Source organism: Pleurodeles waltl, chromosome 2_2 (genome assembly GCF_031143425.1).
Source record: "Pleurodeles waltl isolate 20211129_DDA chromosome 2_2, aPleWal1.hap1.20221129, whole genome shotgun sequence".
Classification (NCBI taxonomy): domain Eukaryota; kingdom Metazoa; phylum Chordata; class Amphibia; order Caudata; family Salamandridae; genus Pleurodeles; species Pleurodeles waltl.
In genome coordinates, this window is record NC_090439.1 from 155,967,928 (window position 1) to 155,990,776 (window position 22,849).

Below are 22,849 nucleotides of genomic sequence, written 5' to 3' on the forward strand. Positions count from 1 at the left end.
AGAGTAATGAATTAGATAGGGGTGTTGGAAAATATATTTTAGATTTATGTTTAACCACTTGGCAGCCAAGGACGTAACTGTTACGTCCTTGGCTGCGGCGCAGAGGCACCAAGGACGTAACCGTTACATCCTTGGACCGGCTCAGGAGGGAGAGCGCTACTGCGTGGACCAAATAAATGGGGCCAAAGATTTTCTGCTCACCAGGTTTCAGATGGGGCAATTACCCCCGATGCACACCCTCGGGGGGTGGGCAGAGAGTCTGCTAGATGCCAGGGAATTCCAAAAAATAAATAAATAGTGGGGTAGTGGCTGCCAACCAGTTTGGGCTTGGTTATGCCCCCACCCCAACTGAAGGGGGTAACAGTCTTTCAGCTCTCCCCTGCACACTAAAACATCTTATCCCACGGCAAGCAAGAGGACACTTGATTATTTTGGGTTTTGGTTTTACATTTGGGCCCTGAGAGCTTGGCTAACTCTCAAAATCGTCCCACTTGGAATGGTGAGGGCTGCACTTTTTGGACTTTGGGATGCTGCCACATCTGAAAACTAAACATCTCGGTGATTACAGGGTGGTGTGTTTCACATGCACCCTGCACCATTTTCTTACCCACAATGCCCTGCAAACCTCCAACTTTGCTGGAAATCACACTTTTTTCCCACATTTTTGTAATGGAACCTTCTGGAATCTGCAGGTTTCCACAAAATTCCCACCACCCAGCATTGTCTCATCTTTACCGATAATAATTCTGCCCCACTTGTCAGCCTAAAAATGTTGTTTTTCAAACTGCCCTTTTGGACCCGCTTTGGTTCCCCCTCAATTTCGACATGTTTTTGGCTCTTCCCTGTCACAGGCACTTACCCACCTACAAAAGTGAGGTATCATTTTTACCAGGAGACTGAGGGGAACGTTGGGTTGTAGGGAATTTGTCCCGGTGCGGTGATCCCACACAGAAATGTGGGAAAATGTGTTTTGTTTTGCTAAATTTGAGGTTTGCTAAGGATTCTGGGTAAGAAAACATTGGGGGATCCACGCACGTCACACCTCCCTGGATTCCCTCAGGTGTCTAGTTTTCAGAAATGTTTGGGTTTGGTAGGTTTCCCTATATGGCTGCTGAGCCCAGGACCAAAAATGCAGGCCACCACCCCAACAAAAACAGGTAGTTTAGTATTTGATCATTTTGATGTGTCCACATAGTATTTTGGGGCATTTACTTTCAAGGGCACTAGGCCTACCCATACAAGTGAGGTATCACTTTTATTGGGAGACTTGGGGATACACTGGGTGGGAGGAAATTTGTGGCTCCTCTCAGATTCCACAACTTTCTGTCACCGAAATAGGAGGAAAAAGTGGTTTTTTGGCCATATTTTGAGGTTTGCAAAGGATTCTGGGTAACAGAACGTGGTGAGAGCCCCACAAGTCACCCCATCTTGGATTCCCCTAGGTGTCTAGTTTTAAAAAATGCACAGGATTGGTATATTTTCCTAGGTGCCGGCTGAGCTTGAGGCCAAAATCCACAGCAAGGCACTTTCCAAAAAACACATCAGTTTTCTTTAGGAAAATGTAATGTGTACATGTTGCGTTTCCTGCCGTGGGCATTAGGCCTACCCACGCAAGAGCGGTACCATTTTTATAGGGAGACTGGGAGGAACCCAGAATAGTAGAACAAGTGTTATTGTCCCTTGTGTTTCTATACATGTTTTCCTTCCAAATGTAAGGCAGTATGTAAAAAAGAAGTCTATTTGAGAAATACCCTGTAATTCACATGCTAGTATGGGAACCCCAGAATTCAGAGATGTGCAAATAATCACTGCTTCTCAAACCTTATCTTGTGCCCATTTTGGTAATACAAAGATTTTCTTGATACCTATTTTTCACTCTTTATATTTCAGCAAATGAATTGCTGTGTACCCGGTATAGAATAAAAACCCATTGCAAGGTGCAGCTCATTTATTGGCTCTCGGTACCTAGGGGTCTTCATGAACCTACAAGCCCTATATATCCCTGCAACTAGGAGAGTCCAACAGATATAACGGTATATTGCTTTAAAAAATCAAAAATCACAGGAAAAAGTTCAAGAGTAAAACATGGAGAAAAACTGCTGTTTTCAATAGTTTTTTTTATTTATTTCAGCTGTTATTTTCTATAGGAAAACCTTGTAGGATCTACACAAATTACCCCTTGCTGAATTCTGAATTTTGTCTACTTTTCAAAAATGTTTAGCTTTCTGGGATCCAGCATTGGTTTCACACCCATTTCTGTCACTAACTGGAAGGAGGCTGAAAGCACACAAAAAATAGTAAAAATGGGGTATGTCCCAGTAAAATGCCAACATTGTGCTGAAAAATGCGTTTTTTTTATTCAAGTCTGCCTATTCCTGAAAGCTGGGAAGGTGGTGATTTTAGCACCGCAAACCCTTTGTTGATGCCATTTTCAGGGGAAAACCACAAGCTTTCTTCTGCAGCCCTTTTTCCCCATTTAGAAAAAAAATAAAATGTTTGCTGTATTTTGGCTAATTTCTTGATCTCCTTCAGGGGAACCCACGAACCTTTAGAATCCCTAGGATGTTGGAAAAGAAGGACGCAAATTTGCCATGGGTAGCTTATGTTGACAAAACAATTTGAGGGCCTAAGCGCGAACTGCCCCAAATAGCCAAAAAAAAGGCCTGCCACCTGAGGGGGGAAAAGGCCTGTCAGCGAAGGGGTTAATGTAAGATTGCAAAAAAAAATAGATAATGACCAATCTACAAATAGCAGCTGTGGTAATAGTCCCTGCACACCAGGTTAATTCCCCACGGTCCAATACAAAGTAGCGGTGCAAATCACAAGAGGACACAGCTGCAAAGGAGTACTCACATTCAAATTTCCTAAAATAGTTTGAAATGGAATTACATATTAGACAGCAATTGGGCTGCACTCAATGATAACATAGTACCTGTGGCGTCATAAATTGTTATCAATGCAAACACCTTTATCTCAAGTCAGGTGCAAAGTTGTGCTCCAGATTCCTTCTTTAGACCAGGCAGTATGTTGCGCACACACTCATAGGAGTAGGAATAAAATGCTGCAAGTACGGAACTCAAACATTGGTAGACAAGACAACCTCATCCTCGTCTCTGTAGAAATGTACTCCCTAGAACAAAAGGATAGGTGATATACCTAGTGCATTCATAAATAGGTAATTTGATCATTACAGTAAGGTATATTTATAAGCACAGTGCCCCAAACAATAGCGGTCACATTGCATGATAAGTGCTGTTTTGATTTGGTTGGCAGGCATGGTCCAGTGAATAGAAAAAGTTAAGCCTTTACAGCTCTTCAGAACTCCAGGTGGAACTGAAGACTTCTAATTCTTGCTCTACTGAGTTCCAAAACTTGGCTGTCTTTACCAAATAGGAGGTACTACCACTTTGAGACTTTGTGAACCAAAGTCTGGGCAAAGACAGAGGCAGAGCAGATTGAAGTGTTGTCTTGAATGGTAGATACATAGTTTGTAATTGTACGAAGATCGGTCTAGCACCACAGAGGACTCGATAGGTGATTTAAAGCACCTTATCAGAGCTTTGTTTTGCTTCCTGGAGCCTTCAAAGTGCGTAAAAGGCAGGGAGTATTTAATCATAGATGGACTTGTAGAATCTGTCAGGTAGCCTTGTTCTGAATGTGCTGAAGTTGTCAGAGGACAGACTGGTGCTGCTATGTACAGATAACTGTCAATCTAGACGACAGAAAACTAAGGTGATAGTGGCCTGTTACCTTTGGCGAAACCATGGTGTGTTAAAATGCTGCCTAGGGCCATAATGATCCAGAACGGAGGAGGAGGATTTAGAAACATAAATTACCCGTGGAAGAAAATAAAGGCATCTGTTACTCTCAATAGGTCACTCATTGTGCTAGCAATAGTTGTGGTAGGTCCCAGTTTCAGAGACCAAAGTACAGTTTGTAGAGCAGTGACTAGTTTTTACATGTAAGGATCTCTATTTTTGAGGAACTAAGCTTTAGGGGGATGTCTTCTATCCACAGGTCAACTGCTTTTAGGCAAGAGTCTATGGCTAATGAGTCCAGATCAACTTTGAGGATGATGTGTTAATCGTAAATGTAGTTGAAGCAGGGATTGTGGCTGAGGAAAGCATTGAGCAGAATGGCCATAATGGCTGAGCCTTGATGAATGCCTGCATTGCAAAGGGAGCCATAAGATATGAAAATGGAAATGTATTTGAGATTAAAGAATGTTGGAATTTGCCCTTTTGCAGGGTCATCCCCAATCTTTTTGCCTCCTATTTTTTTCCTGACCTGTTTCTGTTGGCTTTTGAACTCTGAGCACTTTACCACTGCTAACTAGTGCAAAAGTGCATATGTTCTCTGTGTAAATTGTATGGTTAATTAGTTTATCCATGATTGGCATATTTGATTTACTAGTACCTCCCTACTAAAGTACATTAGAGGTGCCCAGGGCCTGTAAACCAAATGCTACTAGTGGTACTGCAGCACTGGTTGTACCAACCACATAAGTAGCTCTGTAATCATGTCTCAGACCTGCCACTGGCACTGTACCCACTTGCCAGGCCTAAACCTTCCCTTTTCTTACATGTTAACACCCCTAAGGTAGGTCTAGATAGCTCCAAGGGCAGGGTGCAGTGTAGGGTGAAGGTAGAATATATAGTAATGTGTTTCATATGTCCTGACAGTGAAATACTGCTAAATTCGTTTTTCACTGTTGCAAGGCCTGTCCCTCTAACATGGGGGCTACCTTTAAATATGATTAAAGTGGAGATTCCCTTTGGGAGCGGACAGACATGTGGAGTTTGAGGTCTCTGAGCTCACAATTTAAAAATACATCTTTAGTAAAGTTGATTTTAAGATTGTATGTTTGAAAATGACACTTTTAGAAAGTGAGCATTTTCTTGCTTAAACAATTTCTGTGACTCTGCCTGTTTGTGGATTCCCTGTCTGGGTCAGTTTGACAGTTGAGCTGGTTGCACCTCTCAATAGACAGTGACCCAAAGGGAGCTGGGGTGTAGTCTGCATTTCCTGATGAGCCGTCTGTGCTAGGAGGGAGGGGAGGAGTGGTCACTCACACATGAAAGGGCTGTGCCTGCCCTCACACAATGCATTCTCCAACCCCCTGGTGTGTGTCTGGGGCCTGGCCTGGGCAAGGCAGGATTTCACAAACAAGGGAGACTTTTTTTTAAGTAAGCCTACTTCAAAGAGCAAAACGGGTATAAGAAGGGCACTCAAAACCACAGAGTTTAGAACACTTCTGGAAACCAATAGGAACCTCTGCCTGGAGTAGAGCTGAAGAGCTGAGGAAGAAGAGCTTCCCTGCCTGTGACTGTGCTTTGTGGAGCTATCCTGCAGTTGCTGCGTCTGCCTGTGCCAGAGGATAAAGACCGGACTTTGTGTGCCTTCCATCTTGTGAAGAACTCTCCATGGGCTTGATTTAGAGCTTGCCTCCTGTTATTTGAAGTCTCAGGGACAGCAAAGACTTCTCTCTCTGCCAGCACCTGGAGCCTCTGCTGAGACTCCTGCTCTGCCAAGTGGTGCCCATCCAGTTCCTGGGACCCTGAAAGGAGAAACTGGCAGGCCAAAAATGAGAAATCCATGCACAGACCGCCGTGCTGGGAAAAGATCGACGCCACTCTGATCTGCAGCTGGAAAATCGACGCGCCGCCGGCTTCACGGCTGAAATCAATGCTCGCCTGTTGTGTTGCTGGGGAGATCGATGTGCGCGGCTGGAGAAACGACGCGCAGCATCACTGACGGAGGCTGGTGAGACCGCAACCCGCGCTGCGTGGTTTTCGGTTCATCGTGCAGCTGGATTTTCAACGCAAACACCGAAAGGCCTGCCCGGACCTGAGAGTGCTGACCAGATCGACGCATAGCTCTCCTGCGGAGAGAAGAAACGACACCCGCCCACCTGACTGAAGGAGAAACGACGCAAGGTTTTGCTCGTGAGTGATATCGACGCATGGCAAGCCCTTTTTGACGCACACTCACCTGTGCGGGGTTATTTTTGATGCGCCCAGGTACAACAGCAGTAGCGTTGTGTTTAAAATTACTTGAAGACCCTTTTTGCATTTTTAGTGATAAATTGACTTGTGTACTGTGGATTTTTGTCATTTTGGTCTTGTTTTGTTTAGATAAATATTCTCTATTTTTCTAAACCTGTGTTGTATAATTTTGTAGTGTTTTCATTAAGTTGCTGTGTGTGTGTTGGTACAAATATTTTACACCTAGCACTCTGAAGTTAAGCCTGCCTGCTTGTGCAAAGCCACCAAGGGGGTAAGCAGTGGTTAGCTGAGGGTGATTCTCTTTCACCCTGACTAGAGTGAGGGTCCTCGCTTGGACAGGGGGTAACCTGACTGCCAACCAAAGACCCCATTTCTAACAAAGAACAATGAATAAAAGTATACTCGAATACCACAGTAGGATAATGCGATGCTGCTTAATAGAAAGGGCATGTTTTTGTTGGCTTTTCAAAATAAGATGGTTAGCAATATGGCAGATGCAGAAGGAGAGAGAATTTCACAGGTTGGGTGCCAAGACAGAGAAAGGAACAACCTAGCAAGCTAAAGTACCGTCAGCCTAGGCATACAGACAGACTGGAATGACGATTAGCTGCAAACAATTATTGATCAATGCACAGTCTTCTACACAAAGAATGTAGGAGGAGATTTGAGGAGTTTATGGAATACACAATTGCGAAATTCTCAAAGAAGTGCAGTGCCGCTGGCAACTCTCAAGAAGAACAACCATTTGAAAGACTCCCCCAGGAAACAAAGTGTATTAAAAACTGCTAAGTAAACATCTGCGATTACTGTGAATCATCCTTCGTAACAGTGAGCTAATACTAGCAGTAAGATTGGGCAGGAAAAAGCTTTAAAGAGAGGTCTGGCAACTTAAAAAGGATTGTTATAATAAATATTAGGCTAACCTAGCCTGTGCCAGCAAGAGTAAAAAGTCAGTGCAATTCTGGCAGATAGTCAATCAGAAGGAGTGTGAAACGCGCAGGGCAAAAAGCAAATATCAGTGAGCAAGAGTGGGAATTTTTTTTTAGCAACTCATCAGACAGCCGTGGAACCCGAACAGCAAGCAGGCAGAAGGCATAGGATAAAATAAAGAGGAGACAAACCAGTCAATTGACCACCATGCCCAACCTGTAGGATCTGGGCAGTTATATGCCCCCGCTAACCACAGATGCTTGCAGCGAAGACCAACACGAAGCCTGCCCAAGGGTAACCTTAGAATCTGCCAATAGCAACTTACCAAAAAATCATCACAAAATCTCGTACTGATTGTGCACCAAGTCCAAATGGGATACCACAAGCTGTTTTTAAAAATTCCTCTGCCTTCTGGGCAGAAAAAGTAGTGCTGCTCTTCAGTGAAGTGCTCTGTAAAGAAGAAATGCCAGGCTCGCGGAAAGGCTCACTAATCCACCCAGTTTTTAAGGGAAGGGAGAGGAAGCATTCAAGCTATTATCAGCTAGTGTGCCTCCTGGATATTGAAACAAAGTATTTTGCAGAATTACTGTTGGAAGATCTGGGCTGAAGGAAAAGGGCGCATACCTTAACCTGATGGCAATCTCCTTTCCATGGCCCAGGCTGCCCATTTGCAGACAATATTATACATGTACTTTGTTGATTTTAAGGAAGCCTTCGCCAGGTCTCTAAGAGCACCCTGTGGGTAACAATTACAATCATGGGCAATCCCCGTGAAGCTGCTGAGCAGCAATAGAAGTCTTGTGTATGGACACCTGGGTAGGGATGAAATTAGGAGATGACAGATTTCTCTCAAGAAAAAAAGAGCACCACAACAGGGCTTAAACAAGGGTGCATCTTGACACCCCTGTTATTTAATCTACATATGTCAGATCTCACATCCGCTCTGGACCTTGTTAATGCTCATATACCAAAACTAGGGGGAAGCCCGCTATCTAATCTGCTGTATGCCCATGATTTGGTGATGTTAAGTAAAAGAAAGAGTGGGACTTCAGCAACTGATCGATAAATTAAGTGAATACACTAGGTCTAACAGGCTGGAAATTATTCTGGTAGAAACAAAGAAACAAAGATTATCATCTTTGGGAAAATAATTAATAGAAAGGGGACCTGGAAGCTGAGAAGTGAACAAATTAATAAGGTGCCAGAATACAAGTACTTAGGTGTATGGATCGACTTAAGAGGAAACTTTGCATAGCAAAGGAATCAATCAGAAACAAAGTGAATGCCTTGCAGAATGCATTTGCAGTCGCTTCAAAACACGTATAGGGTTCCAGCCTAAACCCAATCCTTCAGGTCATGAAGACGAAGTTAATACCAGCAATAACCTATGAGAGTGTAAAATCGTCAGCTTTCTCAACACCCTCGTGGTTAAAAAATATAAATCTACTTTTCACCTGCCAAAGACTGCATCCCCAGCTCAGACCCATTTAGAATTTGGCCTGCTCAATCAACTCATAGTTACACAGAGTACATTTCGTATACTGTGTCATAAATTGAGAGAATCAAAGCCAGATACTCTGCATATTATTAACTGGAAAGAACTAGCAGGCAGACCCTGAAGCCTGCCCCATCATCACTTTTTTGGAAAAGCCCTAAACATGCAAGAGGCTGCCCCACGCAGTGTTTAAGATAATTTATCACTACCAGTGCTCAAGAACTGAGCAGACTGCAGGACAAACTAAATAGCGCAATGTATCCATGCCTGGATACAACACAAAAGAAAAGCAGATGCATATGGATATAAATTATTAAACATACGTTTATGATGTATCGATTTTGGGAGTTTGCTAAGGTGGCACAAGCAGCCGGAAAGAAAAATCTGCACAGCACAAATTCACTTGATGTCTGAAGGACAGCTGAACAATTACGCACTCATGCACTTTACTGTAACTATGCCACAGCCTCATATATACTGAGTACGATCTTGCCGACAGAACTCAAGTCCCCACAGCACCTCTGTCAATTGACTATTTTAATTTAATTGCTACTGAATATATTTGCGTATGATTTTTATATGGGTGTATTTTTGTTGTAATGTTTTCATCCTGGTGAATTTTACGATTTCATTACTATTTTATATTTACATAATTTTCCTGTACTGTTTTTCTTTCTTTTTCTTCAGAGAACATTTTCAAAGATTTTAATTATTCATGCAATTAAAGTGTCTGAACAGTCTGAGATCAGTCAGTTGCTTTTTAGATTTCAACTAGATGGAGTGGGTTGGCCAACAGGAGATCAGTCAATACAGAATAAATGCTTGAGAGAAACAGACCACAATGGATGCAACACGATTTAGAGATTAACAGGCAGCTCATCCGTCTGACAGGGTGGCAAAGGTCACTGTGGTTCCTCTGAATGCACTATAAGTTTGGTTTGCGTCCGCCATCCCTGGACTCTTTCAGGGTCCCTAATGGGACTTTGTTACTGACAAACAAAGACCTAATGACATCCTTTTCTACAAGGATGTGGGCGTCATTTTACTTTTTTTTCTCTCTGGTATTGCCAGATGTTTTCTGGCTATGATGACAGAGAGCAAAATACTACAGAGCATACGCTCAATTAAGCTGGCAGTCTGGCCTTCTTCATCGAAATGGTCCTACTCTATCGGCTAACTAGAGTAAGCTTTGTAACAACGGAGCCAGAGAGGACACCACTGTCAGAAAGGTGACAGTCCACCAGACTCAAAATAGAGCAGGGGGACCCAGGGCCCGTTCTAGGATTTGTGGGGCCCCGGTCAGAACTGGAACATACGAGGCCCCTCTAATTCGCATAACATGTAATATAAGAAGACGTGGCATCATCGGAAGTGTCAATTGACCATTCATTTTCAGGCACAATGGAAGCAGCTTAGCTATTTACCAAGGATGGATATCACTGAGATGGCTCCAAATATATTTTGGACCCCGCCATATGCAAATCAGTCTTGAACCTGTTCCCCCTGGGAACAATCCAGCCTGAACTGCCAAGCCAGGCCTTCCCTGGACCAGAAACAAGCATCTTGGGAACAGTTTCAGGGTATCACCCCTCATCAGCCGGGCCAGCGTGAATCAAGTGGCGCAGTGAGCACGGGATCCACATCTGGGCATACCCATGCCACTTACGGCGACAAAGGGAAAAAGAACACATGATAGACAGAATGCTGAACAATGCAAACATTCACCCCAGTTACAAAGATCTGGGTTTAATCCATTGTTTTGTTTTTTTGCCCACCACGCCTACTTATTTGGACCCTGCCATATGCAAATAAGTAGGCGTGGTGGGCAAAAAAAAAAAACAATGGCTTAAACCCAGATCTTTGTGACTGGGGGTGAATGTTTGCATTGTTCAGCATTCCGTCCGTCATCTGTTCTTTTTGTCAATGTACTTAGCAGCACATGCTAATTAAAAGACATTTTTACCTCTCCAGCCTCCTACTTTTTTTGGGCATATTCTCCACACTCACATCTATGTCTCTCCTCTGTGCTTTTTTCACCTCACCTCTTGTCCAGCCTATTAGTTTGCTCTACTCTTTACCTCTCATCTTTCCACCCAGACTCTCACATTCTCCTGATTGTTCTTCCCCTCTTACATCCACATCTCCCTTCCCTGCCCTTCACCTCTCAAATATCAACCCATCCTTTATCTTTTCTGTTGGTTATGCCTTTTCTTTCTCCCCTTTCTTTTTATCTCCTATTGCTGCTTCTGCTCCTGTTACTTACACCTCTCCCCGCCTCCTTCCCTCTCTCCTCTTGCATTCCGCCCTTCTTACATCAAACTTTACCTCCCTGATCTATTATTTGTCTCCCATCCCTTACCAAGCCTCAAACTTTCTCTCGCTGGTTCGGCACATCTAACATCCACATTTTCCTCCTTTTTCCCCTCCCCCCAGCTTTTTACTATGTCTTGGTGGTTCTTCTTTCTTCCACGCCCTTCTCTCTCTTGCCACTCTGCTTATATTCTCTTGCGAGTTCTGCCTTTCTTATAGCCACATGTCTTATCAATGCACTACCATTACTGATCATCTCTCCCCAGCCTCATAACTTTTTTCTACTGGTTCTGTCCTAAATACACACTCTCTTCATTTCCATCTTCCGAAACACTCTAATCTTTTCTCCCTGATGTTGCCCTTCTTACACTACCACTTCCCCTTCATGCTCTACTCTTTTTCAAATCTCTTCCTCAAACCTTATTTTGATGGCTCTGCCCCTCTCACATCGATCTCTACACTATCCTCAGCTTTGTTGTTTCTCTTTCTGGTTATGTTCCTCCTATACTCCATGCTGTACACTTCACCTCACCTCTACCCCTGCGTCTTTTCTCACCGATTCCTCCCTTCTATATCTACCTCTCACCATCCCCTCTCTCTTTTCCACGCAAGGTTTCTTGACTGTCCTGCCTCTCTTACATCTAAATCTCCCATCCATGTACTGCCCTTCACCTCTCATTTCTTCCTTCAGCCTCCTAACTTTTCTGTAGGTCTGTCACCTTTATATCCACTTCTCCTTTTTGACCCGTGTCTCTTACCTTATCCCACTGTTTCTGCCTCTCCTACATACACGTCTCTCATTTATGCTATACACTTCACCTTACCTCTCCTACAGTCTCTTACCATTCTCACTGATTCTGTCCCTATTACACCCACCTTCCACCTACCTGCTGAACACTTCACCTCTCATCTCTCCAGAGCCTATAACCTTCTCTCACTGGTTCTACCTCTCTAAAATCTACCTCTCCCCTGCATCTTTCTTTCAGTCTCCTACCTGCTTTTGGTTGTCCTGTTCTCTTACATCCAACACCAATCCATTCCCTCTTCATGACACTTAAGTTCTCTTGATGGCGCCGGCCGCTGCACATATCAATAGGGGTGGTGGAGAGGGAAACAACAATAAAAAATTAAAAAAAACACTTACCTTTCCCGCCACCGACGACTCCTGCCACCTCGCTCATTGCTCCTCTTCCCGTGGTGTCCCAGCATTCACTGGGACACAAGCACAGGCTCCCCAGCAATCCTGGCACTGCTTTCAGGATAAACCTAGCATGAAAGCAGTGCCATGATTGGTCTGAGAGGCTCGGACTGCCGCTCAGACACAGCCCTGGAGTCTGTGGACTTTCTCCCGCCTGGCTGTTCAGCACAGCCGGGCTGGAGAAACCTAAGTGTGCATGTGTGTTTGGCTAGCCTGAGACGGCCGACCAAACAACCATGTGCACTTAGGTGCACTCTCTCCTCCTCCTTCTTCTTCCCTCCTCCCATGACCCAGCCCCGCCCCTCCCTGCTGGCTGAGCCAGTAGTTGAAAAATCAAACAATAGTAAGATATTGTTTTATTTTACATCTCCTAGCCAGAGGGGCGACACTCCTCCGCCACTGCGGTGAAGCCGGCCCTGCATGATGGTTCCACTTCTTTTATATCTACCTCACCTATCCAAGCACTGCCTTTCATGTTTCATCTTTCTCTTCAGCCTCAACTTTGTTCACTGGTTCTGGCCCTCCATTTCCACCTCTCCCGTCCATGCTCTACTCTTCATGATTCAACTGTCTCTCACCTCTACTCTGCATTCACTGGTTCTGCCCCTCTAGCTTCCACCTCTCCCTTGCAGGCGCTGCTATTCACCACTCTTCTCCTCCAGCCTCTTACCTTGCTTCACCTCTTGTGCCAGGGCACAATGCAGGCCCCTGCTGCACAGATGGGCCCTAAACATTGCAGGGGGATCCCGGCCCATCAGGGGGCTCCCTTTCGACACATGACTAATGGATAGATTTGAGATGTGGGGGACTGAGGGGCCCATTACCACATTCTGCAGAGAGGGGCCCAATCATCTTGTGTTACATCAATGCTCTTGTTACTTTACATCTATCTCTTCCTAAGATTCTTACATGTATGTGTGGATTCTGCCCCTCTTACATTCCTCTCTTATGCATGCTGTTCCATTTAACTTGCCAAGACTCTTCCCTTCTGTAACCGAATCTGCCATTACATACACACATCACTCCTTCTCCATCTGTTTCCTCCAGTGCCTTTTTCTTTCTTGATGTTTTGCCCCTTATGTTCAGCCGTCTCTTCTCTGCTGTACTTTATCATCTACCCACCTCTTACCTTCTTTTGTTTGTCTTACCCCTCTAGACTTGCCTCTCCCTTAATACTTATACTAAAGCAAAAGAGGACACCAGGCCTCTTTCGGTGCACCTGGGAACTCAGGAAGCAGGGATATCAGATGTAAACAAACATGCTGCCGATTAGTGCAAACTCTTTTGATGTGTTAAACAAGGAATGATGTGTGGTTTGATTAGTTATATGACTTGGGTGTATACTGGAGGGTGGATGTGGGGGCCACACCTCCTTCCCTTTTCTCCCCAACTCAATTTTATCATCTCTACTATTCTGTTACAGACCCAACCGTTCATTATTCCTTTATTTCATGTAAATTGCATGAAAGTAAAAACACTGCTCGCTTATAATCAACTGGAGTTACTATTTATGTTTTACTCGGTTTATGTTCATTTTGTCTGAATTCTTTTTTTTATTTTTTATAATAGAACTGGAAACAAATAAAATAACCTCTCTCTCCATTTTCTATTCAAATCCTTTTAGCTTAATTGGAAGCAGCACCTACTGTGATCTGTGATGCAACGTCATACTTTTTTATGTGAGCCCTGCAAGATGCCCTGCTTTTCATTCATGCAAGGCCAAGGCTCACTTTATACCGCAGGCCAATTCAAGCACTCCTCTAATGCTGTTATCATGCAGGTGCAACGATTAGGCCAAGAGAAAGAGGTGCCAGCAAAGGAAAACCAATAAAAGATATATGTAAACGTGTTGAGCTGAAAATGCTGCCTCAAAACAAAGCCCAGCATAGTCTACTACAGCGGAAAGGGATGCGGGGATCATTTTGTCCTTTCAGCCCATAGCTGCAGGGCCCAAGAGAGGGGGGCCCGCCTTAGGCCTTACACCTGCACCATGTCTACAAGACCGAAGGGAGGGGGCTGCCCACTGGAACACGTACAATGGCACCTTTTGTAGGGTCGAGCGCGTAAGCTCTCCAGAGCCTGTTGTAATCTCTGTGTGGGCTTTTAAACACACCCACTCTTGATATTCATGCTTTTTTGTGCTCGTCTTAAATGCTTAATTTTTATTGGTCCATTTTGTGAAATGTCCCTCCTTTGTGTGCTGAGTTTCCTCACCTGGCGTATTAACTAAGTGAGCATTTCTGAACATTTCTGTTGGTAATCACACTACGTTACGCTTCCTCCTGTTACAGAGTGTGATAGCCCCTCCTCCATTTTCAGTTTGCCTTTCATTCCAGCCGCAATCTTTTCTAGACATTCATGCAGGGAACCAACAATTCTACGGTGGCAGTGGCGCTTTTAATCGGCTTGTTAATTATGCGTCCCATCATACTTCCTTGAATGTACGACCTCGCAATTTTTGGCAGATAAGAGAAATGTATTAGGTAGACTTGTGGTTGGCCGAGGATAACACAATTTGCTTTAACACAGACGAGGCTTGGGTTAGAATCCAGGGCCGGTATTTCCAAAAGGGGGTCTCCGCCATCCATTATCAAGCCGTTTCTCTTGCAGACTTCACTTCTTCCACATTCATCCTGCACTCCTACTACCATCGCCTCTCTCCTAGCGCATTCTTTGTCCCTCCCCTCTTGTGAGTTCTCTTCCTATCCCTCGCACCCTCTTCTATCTCCAGTCACTCCCGTCACTTCTAGTTTTCTTTCTTCGGCTCTCACAGCTGCTCCTGCTCTCTCACAGCTCCTGCCACAAGGCTTTCACTCTGCCCACCTCTCACCTCACGCACTCCTGTTCCCCCTGGCTCCCTCACACTATCTCTCTGTGCATGTTTAGGTGCACAGTCTGTCAGTCTCCGGCCCCACCCCTTCCTCCACGAGCCCCTCTCTCCCCCACCCCCCTCATGCAGCTGTGTATTCGGCCCTTTGTCCTCGTGTACCTGAGCTCACCCCAGTGCTTCGTTTGCAAAAACTGTGCAGGTGCCTGAACTGCCAAATGATGTCCCCCAAATAGTGACTGCAGTGCCCCCCGCTTGCACAAATTAAGCACTGTGTCACTTCCAGTGACCCTCTGGGTCTGTCCCTTGCAGGCCCTTCTCTCAATAATACACTCAGGTCGCAGCTCCCCCTCCACCTCTCCATAGGGTCTCAGTTCAGACTAATTTGGGTATGCAGCAGGCAGGAACACAGCACCCACCCAGAAGGGAACAATACTGCCCACCTGTGAAAATCACACTGCCCGATTGGCACAGAAAAAGCAGCAGATAACTGGTGGTGGTCCAATTACGGCTAGTTATAAATGTATGACCTCCTATGTTCATTCTTAAGGAATTAAATTAGTATTTATCACCAGAGGTGTCCTAAAGCCTGGGTGGGTGTGGCACACCACACTTCGATAATGGCTGGGCTTCTATCGCCATCCCCTCACATGCACACTTATATTACAAGACCTGACATATTTTTACTGCTGGGGAGGAATAAAACTGTTGGTGGGGAGAAAATGTCAGCTCTACTTTCTGAACAATAGAAAAGGATTTACCTCTATTGTACCGCTGTCTGCAATTACCGCTGGCGGTATTTGAAAGTAGAATAAACCATGCTGCCTATGGTAACATAACAAAGTCAATGCCGTGGGCATGGATAGCCTATATATCGGCGATGTCAACAAAGCGGCCATTTAACGCCACTGTTTCCCCAAAAATAAAACCTTTTTGCCTTCTGTACTCTCTCCTCACATGCAGGTGCACTTTCTTCTATTCACCTTCTGTGACAGTCTGCTGTACTCTCCCCTTTCTCTCTCAAAGCATCTCTCCCCTTAAGCATGTGCACTAATTTCGAGTCACCTTCTGTGACTCTCCCCCCTCTCTCACAAAACATCTCTCTCCTCAAGCTTGTGCACTCTTCCATTCACCTTCTGTGACAGTCTGCTGTGCTCTCGAATCTCTCTCACAAAACATCTCTCCCCTCAAGCTTGTGCAGTCTTACAGTCACCTTCTGTGGCAGTTTGCTGTACTCACCCCTCTCTCATAAAAATCTCGACTGTCAAGCATGTACGGTCTCTTCTACTTACATTCTAGGAGGTCTCCTGTAGCCTCCCCTCTCCCTCACAAAACTTCCCTCTCTTCAAAAATGTGCATTCTCTACCAGTCATATTCTATGAGGTTTCCTGTGCTCTCCCCTCTCACTCACAAAACATCTCTCCTCTAAAGCATGCTCACTCTCTGCCTGTCTCAATGTACTCTGCCAGCTGTCTCCCCGCCAGCATGTACACTCTCCTCTCCCAGTGTCCATCTGTTGTTCGCCTCTCAAAAACGCTCCCTAGACTTCATACAGGTGGCCCCACCCTTGGTTATTCCTCTGTCTGTTACTTGCACTCAGCTTCTTTCTTTACACCTGTCAGCCACTAGAAGCAGTCTCTTTCACCCCCTCATTAAATCTCAGCCCTTCTGTGCCTGTCTCTTGTACTTCCGCTCTCTCATAACCATCTCTAGCCACCTCTCTGTGCCAGTCTCCTGTACTTCCGCTTTCTCCCGACTGCCTCGCCCCTCTCCCGCCACATGCACTCACCTACAAGCCTGTCTTTTGCACCCGGTACCCCATTAACCTCTCACCCCTTATCTCTTGCACACCATCTTCATAAAAAATCTCAGCCCTCTTGCCATCTGCATTTTACTCCCTCTCTCTTCTGAACCCTCGCCTGTCCCCTTACATGCACATCCAGTTATCTTTCTGTCTCTAGCACCTCCCCTGCCCCACTGACACCTTGTGCCCCCTTATTAAGGCTCTCAATTCCCCCTGAGCCTGTCTTTACTACACCCTCATAAAACCCGCCTCTAACCTCGTGCACTCAATTACATCACCAGGCACATGCACAGTTACAGTTGTGTAGGAAGTTGGCTCTGTATGCACTATTTCAAAGTAAGGAATACTATGCACAGAGTCCAAGGGTTCCCCTTAGAGGTAAGATAGTGGCAAAAAGAGATAATTCTAATGCTCTATTTTGTGGTAGTGTGGTCGAGCAGTAGGCTTATCAAAGTAGTAGTGTTAAGCATTTGTTGTACACACACAAGCAATAAATGAGGAACACACACTCAGAGACAATTACAGGCCAATAGGTTTTTGTACAGAAAAATATATTTTCTTAGTTTATTTTAAGAACCACAGGTTCAAGATTTACATGTAATACTTCAAATGAAAGGTATTGCAGGTAGGTACTTTAGGAATTTTGAATTAGCAAAATAGCATATACAGTTTTCACATAAATGACATATAGCTATTTTAAAACTAGACACAGTGCAATTTTCAACAGTTCCTGGGGGAAGTAAGAGTTTGTTAGTTTTTGCAGGTAAGTAAACCAACTACGGGGTTCATGTTTGGGTCCAAGGTAGCCCACCGTTGGGGGTTCAGAGCAACCCCAAAGTTACCACACCAGCAGCTCAGGGCCGGTCAGGTGCAGAGGTCAAAGTGGTGCCCAAAACGCATAGGCTTCAATGGAGAAGGGGGTGCCCCGGTTCCAGTCTGCCAGCAGGTAAGTACCCGCATCTTCGGAGGGCAGACAAGGGGAGTTTTGTAGGGCACCGGGGGGGACACAAGTCAGCACAGAAAGTACACCCTCAGCGGCACGGGGGCGGCCGGGTGCAGTGTGCAAACAAGCATCGGGTTTTCAATAGAAAGCAAAGGGAGACCAAGGGGTCTCTTCAGCGACGCAGGCAGGCAAGGGGGGGCTCCTCGGGGTAGCCACCACCTGGGCAAGGGAGAGGGCCACCTGGGGGTCGCTCCTGCACTGGAGGTCGGATCCTTCAGGTCCTGGGGGCTGCGGGTGCAGTGTCTTTACCAGGCGTCGGGTTCTTAGAAGCAGGCAGTCGCGGTCAGGGGGAGCCTCGGGATTCCCTCTGCAGGCGTCGCTGTGAGGGCTCAGGGGGGTCAACTCTGGCTACTCAAGGGTCTCGTAGTTGCTGGGGAGTCCTCCCTGAAGTGGTTGTTCTCCACAAGTCGAGCCGGGGGCGTCGGGTGCAGAGTGTCAAGTCTCACGCTTCCGGCGCGAAACGCAAGTTGTTTCAAAGTTGCTTCTTTGTTGCAAAGTTGCAGTCTTTGGTGAACAGAGCCGCTGTCCTCTGGAGTTCTTGGTCCTTCTAGATGCAGGGCAGTCCTCTGAGGCTTCAGAGGTCGCTGGTCCCTGTGGAAAGCGTAGCTGGAGCAGTGTCTTTAGAAGTGGGGAGACAGGCCGGTAGAGCTGGGGCCAAAGCAGTTGGTGTCTCCGTCTTCTCTGCAGGGATTTTCAGCTTAGCAGTCCTCTTCTTCTTAGGTTGCAGGAATCTGAGTTCCTAGGTTCTGGGGAGCCCCTAAATACTAATTTAGGGGTGTGTTTAGGTCTGGGGGGTTTGTAGCCAATAGCTACTAGCCCTGAGGGTGGCTACACCCTCTTTGTGCCTCCTCCCGACGGGAGGGGGGCACATTCCTAGCTCTATTGGGGGGGATCCTCCATCTGCAAGATGGAGGATTTCTAAAAGTCAGAGTCACCTCAGCTCAGGATGCCTTAGGGGCTGTCCTGACTGGCCAGTTACTCCTCCTTGTTTTTCTCATTATCTCCTCCGGCCTTGCCGCCAAAAGTGGGGCTGTGACTGGAGGGGGCGGGCAACTCCACTAGCTGGAATGCCCTGGGGTGTTGTAACAAAGGGGGTGAGCCTTTGAGGCTCACCGCCAGGTGTTACAGTTCCTGCAGGGGGAGGTGATAAGCATCTACACCCAGTACAGGCTTTGTTACTAGCCACAGAGTGACAAAGGCAAATGGCCAGCAACATGTCTGGTGTGTGACAGGCTGCTAAAACTAGTCAGCCTACACGGATAATCGGTTAAGGTTTCAGAGGGCACCTCTAAGGTGCCCTCTGGGGTGTATGTTACAATAAAATGTACACTGGCATCAGTGTGCATTTATTGTGCGGGGAAGTTTGATACCAAACTTCACAGTTTTCAGTGTAGCCATTATAGTGCTGTGGAGTTCGTGCATGACAGACTCCCAGACCATATACTCTTTTGGCTACCCTGCACTTACAATGTCTAAGGTTTTGCTTAGACACTGTAGGGGCATAGTGCTCATGCACTTATGCCCTCACCTATGGTATAGTGCACCCTGCCTTAGGGCTGTAAGGCCTGCTAGAGGGGTGACTTATCTATACCTGTAGGCAGTGTGAGGTTGGCATGGCACCCTGAGGGGAGTGCCATGTCGACTTAGTCTTTTTATCCCCACTAGCACACACAAGCTGACAAGCAGTGTGTCTGTGCTGAGGGAGGGGTCCCCAGGGTGGCATAAGATATGCTGCAGCCCTTAGAGACCTTCCCTGGCATCAGGGCCCTTGGTACCAGGGGGTCCCAGTTACAAGGGACTTACCTGGATGCCAGGGTGTGCCAATTGTGAAAACAAAAGTACAGGTTAGGGAAAGAACACTGGTGCTGGGGCCTGGTTAGCAGGCCTCAGCACACTTTCAAATCAAAACTTAGCATCAGCAAAGGCAAAACGTCAGGGGGTAACCATGCCAAGGAGGCATTTCCTTACAAGTTGTATCTCCATGTACCTGCACTCAGTTACAGTCACCTCTCTTTGCCCCCCTACTCGGTTACAGTCCCTCTCCATGCATGTGCACTCAGTTTCCTCTCCATGCTCCTACACTCAGTTTCAGTCCCCTCTCTAAGCACCTGCACTCAGTAACAGTCACCTCGCCACGCACCTATACTCTGTAACAGTTACTTCTTCAGGCACGTGCACTCAGTTACAGTTACCTATCCATGCACGTGCCCTCATTAGTTACCTCTCCATGCACGCACCCTCAGTTACAGTTACCTCTCCATGCACGTGCCCTCAGTAACAGTTACCTCTCCATGCACGTGCCCTCAGTAACAGTTACCTCTCCATGCACGTGCCCCCAGTAACAGTTACCTCTCCATGCACGTGCCCCCAGTAACAGTTACCTCTCCAAGCATCTGCGCTCAGTTACAGTTACCTCTCCATGCACGTACACTCAGTTACAGCTACCTTTCCATGCACCTGTACTAAGTTACCTCTCCACGCACCTGTAGTCAGTTACCTCTTCACGCAACTGTGCTAAATTACTTCTCCATGCATCTGCACTGTTACAGTTACCTCTCCAAGCACCTGCACTCAGTTACAGTCACACCTCTCCATGCACATGCACTCAGTTACCTCTCCAAGCATGTGCACTCCGTTTCCTCTCCATGCACCTGCATTCAGTCACAGTCACACCTCTCCGTGCACCTGCACTCAGTTAGTTACCTCTTCAATCGCCTGCACTCAGTTACCTCTCCACGCATGTGCACTGTTACCTCTCCACGCACCTGCACTCAGATACAGTTACCTCTCCAAGCACCTGCACTCAGTTACAGTTACCCCTCCACGCAACTGCACTCATTTACAGTTGTCTCTCTATGCATGTGCAGTCAGAGTTGCCTCTCCATGCACCTGCTCTCAGCTACAGTTAGCTCTCCATGCACATGCACTCATTTACATTCACTTCTCCAAGCACCTCCACTCAGTTACAGTTACCGCTCCACACATATGCACTCCGTTACCTCTCTATGTACCTGCACTCATTTACAGTTACTTCTCCAAGCACCTGCACTGTTACAGTCACCTCTCCATGCACCTGCACTCAATTACAGTTACATCTCCAAGCACCTGCACTCAATTACAGTTGCCTCTCCAAGCACCTGCACTCAATTACAGTTGCCTCTCCAAGCACCTGCACTCAGTTACGGTTGTCTCGCCATCACGTGCACTCAGTTATAGTCACCTCTTAGTGCACCTGCACTCAGTTACCTCTCCATGCACATACGCTCATTTGCAGTCATCTCTTCAAGCACCTCCACTCAGTTACAGTCACCTCTCTATGCATGTGCATTCAGTTACCTCTCCACATGTGCACTGTTACCTTTCCATGTACCAGCACTCAGTTGCAATTACCTTTCCATGCATGTACACTCAGTTACAGTCACCTCTCCAAGCACCTGCACTCAGTTACCATTGCCTCTCCAAGCACCTACACTCAATTATAGGTACCTTTCCGTGCCCGTGCACTCAGTTACCTCTCCACGCATGAGCACTCAGTTACAGTTACCTGTCCATGCACGTGCGCTCAGTTACTTCTGTGTCACCCCAACCACCTGCTCGAGGGACACACAGTCTGCTCATCATTTTTAGGATTGAGCGCACAAGCGCTCTAGCCTGTTGTAACCTCTCTGTGGGCTTTTAACCACACCCACTGTTGCTATTCATCCTTTTTGTGCTTGTCTTAAATGCTTTATTTTTATTAGTGCAATTTTTGAAATGTCCATCCTTTGTGTGCTGAGTTCCTTCCCCAGACATTTTAACTAAGTGGGCATTTTTCTTTTGGCCATCACACTACGTCAAGATTCCTCCTGTTACAGCATGTGATGGTCCCTCCTCTGGTTTCGGTTTGCCTTCCAGCCCAGCCGCGACCCTTTCTATACATTCACGCAGGGAGCCAACAACTCTCATGGTTGCGCTTTGAATCAGCTTGTTTCTGTCGACTGTTCCACTTTTAATTTTTAGCTTATGTAGCAAGAAAGGTCCAGTTAGGAATTTACAGTGCTAATAGCTCTAACTCGCGCAAACGCAAGACCCACTGCATTGCAAACGCTTGTTTAAAAGCTGATGGATTGGTGGTGGAAAGTCCCATGGTACTGAGAAGGCTGCGAGGCCCTGGGCAGCTGCCCACATGGCCCATGCTCAGCACTGGCCCTGGGCAGACCCAGGGGCTGATTTATCAATGTTTCTCGCAACACGAGGTGTAAAAGGGTGGGGGAACAAGCAGCTATAGTTATCAATATATGGTGCATTACTGCTCTCTGCCTGTGCTGGTGCACAATCTGCTACCTAGTGCCAATGCAGGCACTCTTGTGCCATGGTACAAGGGTGTCTGTGTTACAGGCAGGTATGGTCACCTTTCAGCTCAAAAGCAAGCCTTACACTGTGCGAGGAATAAAAAAGATATTTCTCCTTGTTGCGCCTACGATGGAAAAATATACAAATCGGATGCATTCCCAGGTCAGTGTTGGTAAATCTAGGAATGTGTCAGAATTCGTAGGTGGCTGCACTGAAACACCCACGCTTTGCCCATGTAATGCCACCACCATATAATTTAACGCAGAGATGCTACTAGCGCAGCCTTGCATTACACCAGATTAACCAAGCCACACAGGGTGGTCTAGCGCGGCTTGGTAAATATGATTTATTTATTTTTTAATCACCCTGCATCGCCTTGTGTGGCACACTGGCAATGCAAGACACTTATAAAATTGGCCCCAAATGTTTTAGGGACAGTTTAGTGCAATATGATTGTGGTGGTGTATCCGTATCCACCACATTCTAAATTGTTCCCTTAATCTTAAACTTAACCCTGTTTAGAATACATGTCCTGTGCAGCTTTCTCACTGTGTTGTAACCAAATAAAACATTTTGAGGCACTAAACTAATCTGGTGAAATGTTAAATCTTTCATAGTTTATTTAATAGTATCATGGGGACAGGGGTCAAAGACAGGATTTCACTGTATTTAAACAACCTTACACTTGGTATCATACTATCCCGTTACTCCAAAGTCGATCCCACTGCATTTGGTTTAAACAGCAAAGGATACTTCAATGTCATAAAAAAGCAATAAAACTTAAGACTTTATTCAAGATTTTTAAAATAATAAAGCAGCATCTTACACCATTTGCATTAAGTCGAGTCTCTAAAGAAATTAAATCACATCCTCCTGAGGAATCGGCTTGATGCACTTGCAGTAAGATGTTATTGTAATATTTTAATAATCTGACATTACAGTATC

General features: G+C 45.9%; 1 protein-coding gene across 2 annotated transcripts in view; it reads right to left on the reverse strand.

Annotated features, from left to right (window-relative positions):
• The window catches only part of BAG1 (BAG cochaperone 1), a 290,841-nt gene that overhangs the window by 230,201 nt on the left and 37,791 nt on the right, over positions 1 to 22,849 (reverse strand). The window lies entirely within an intron of this gene.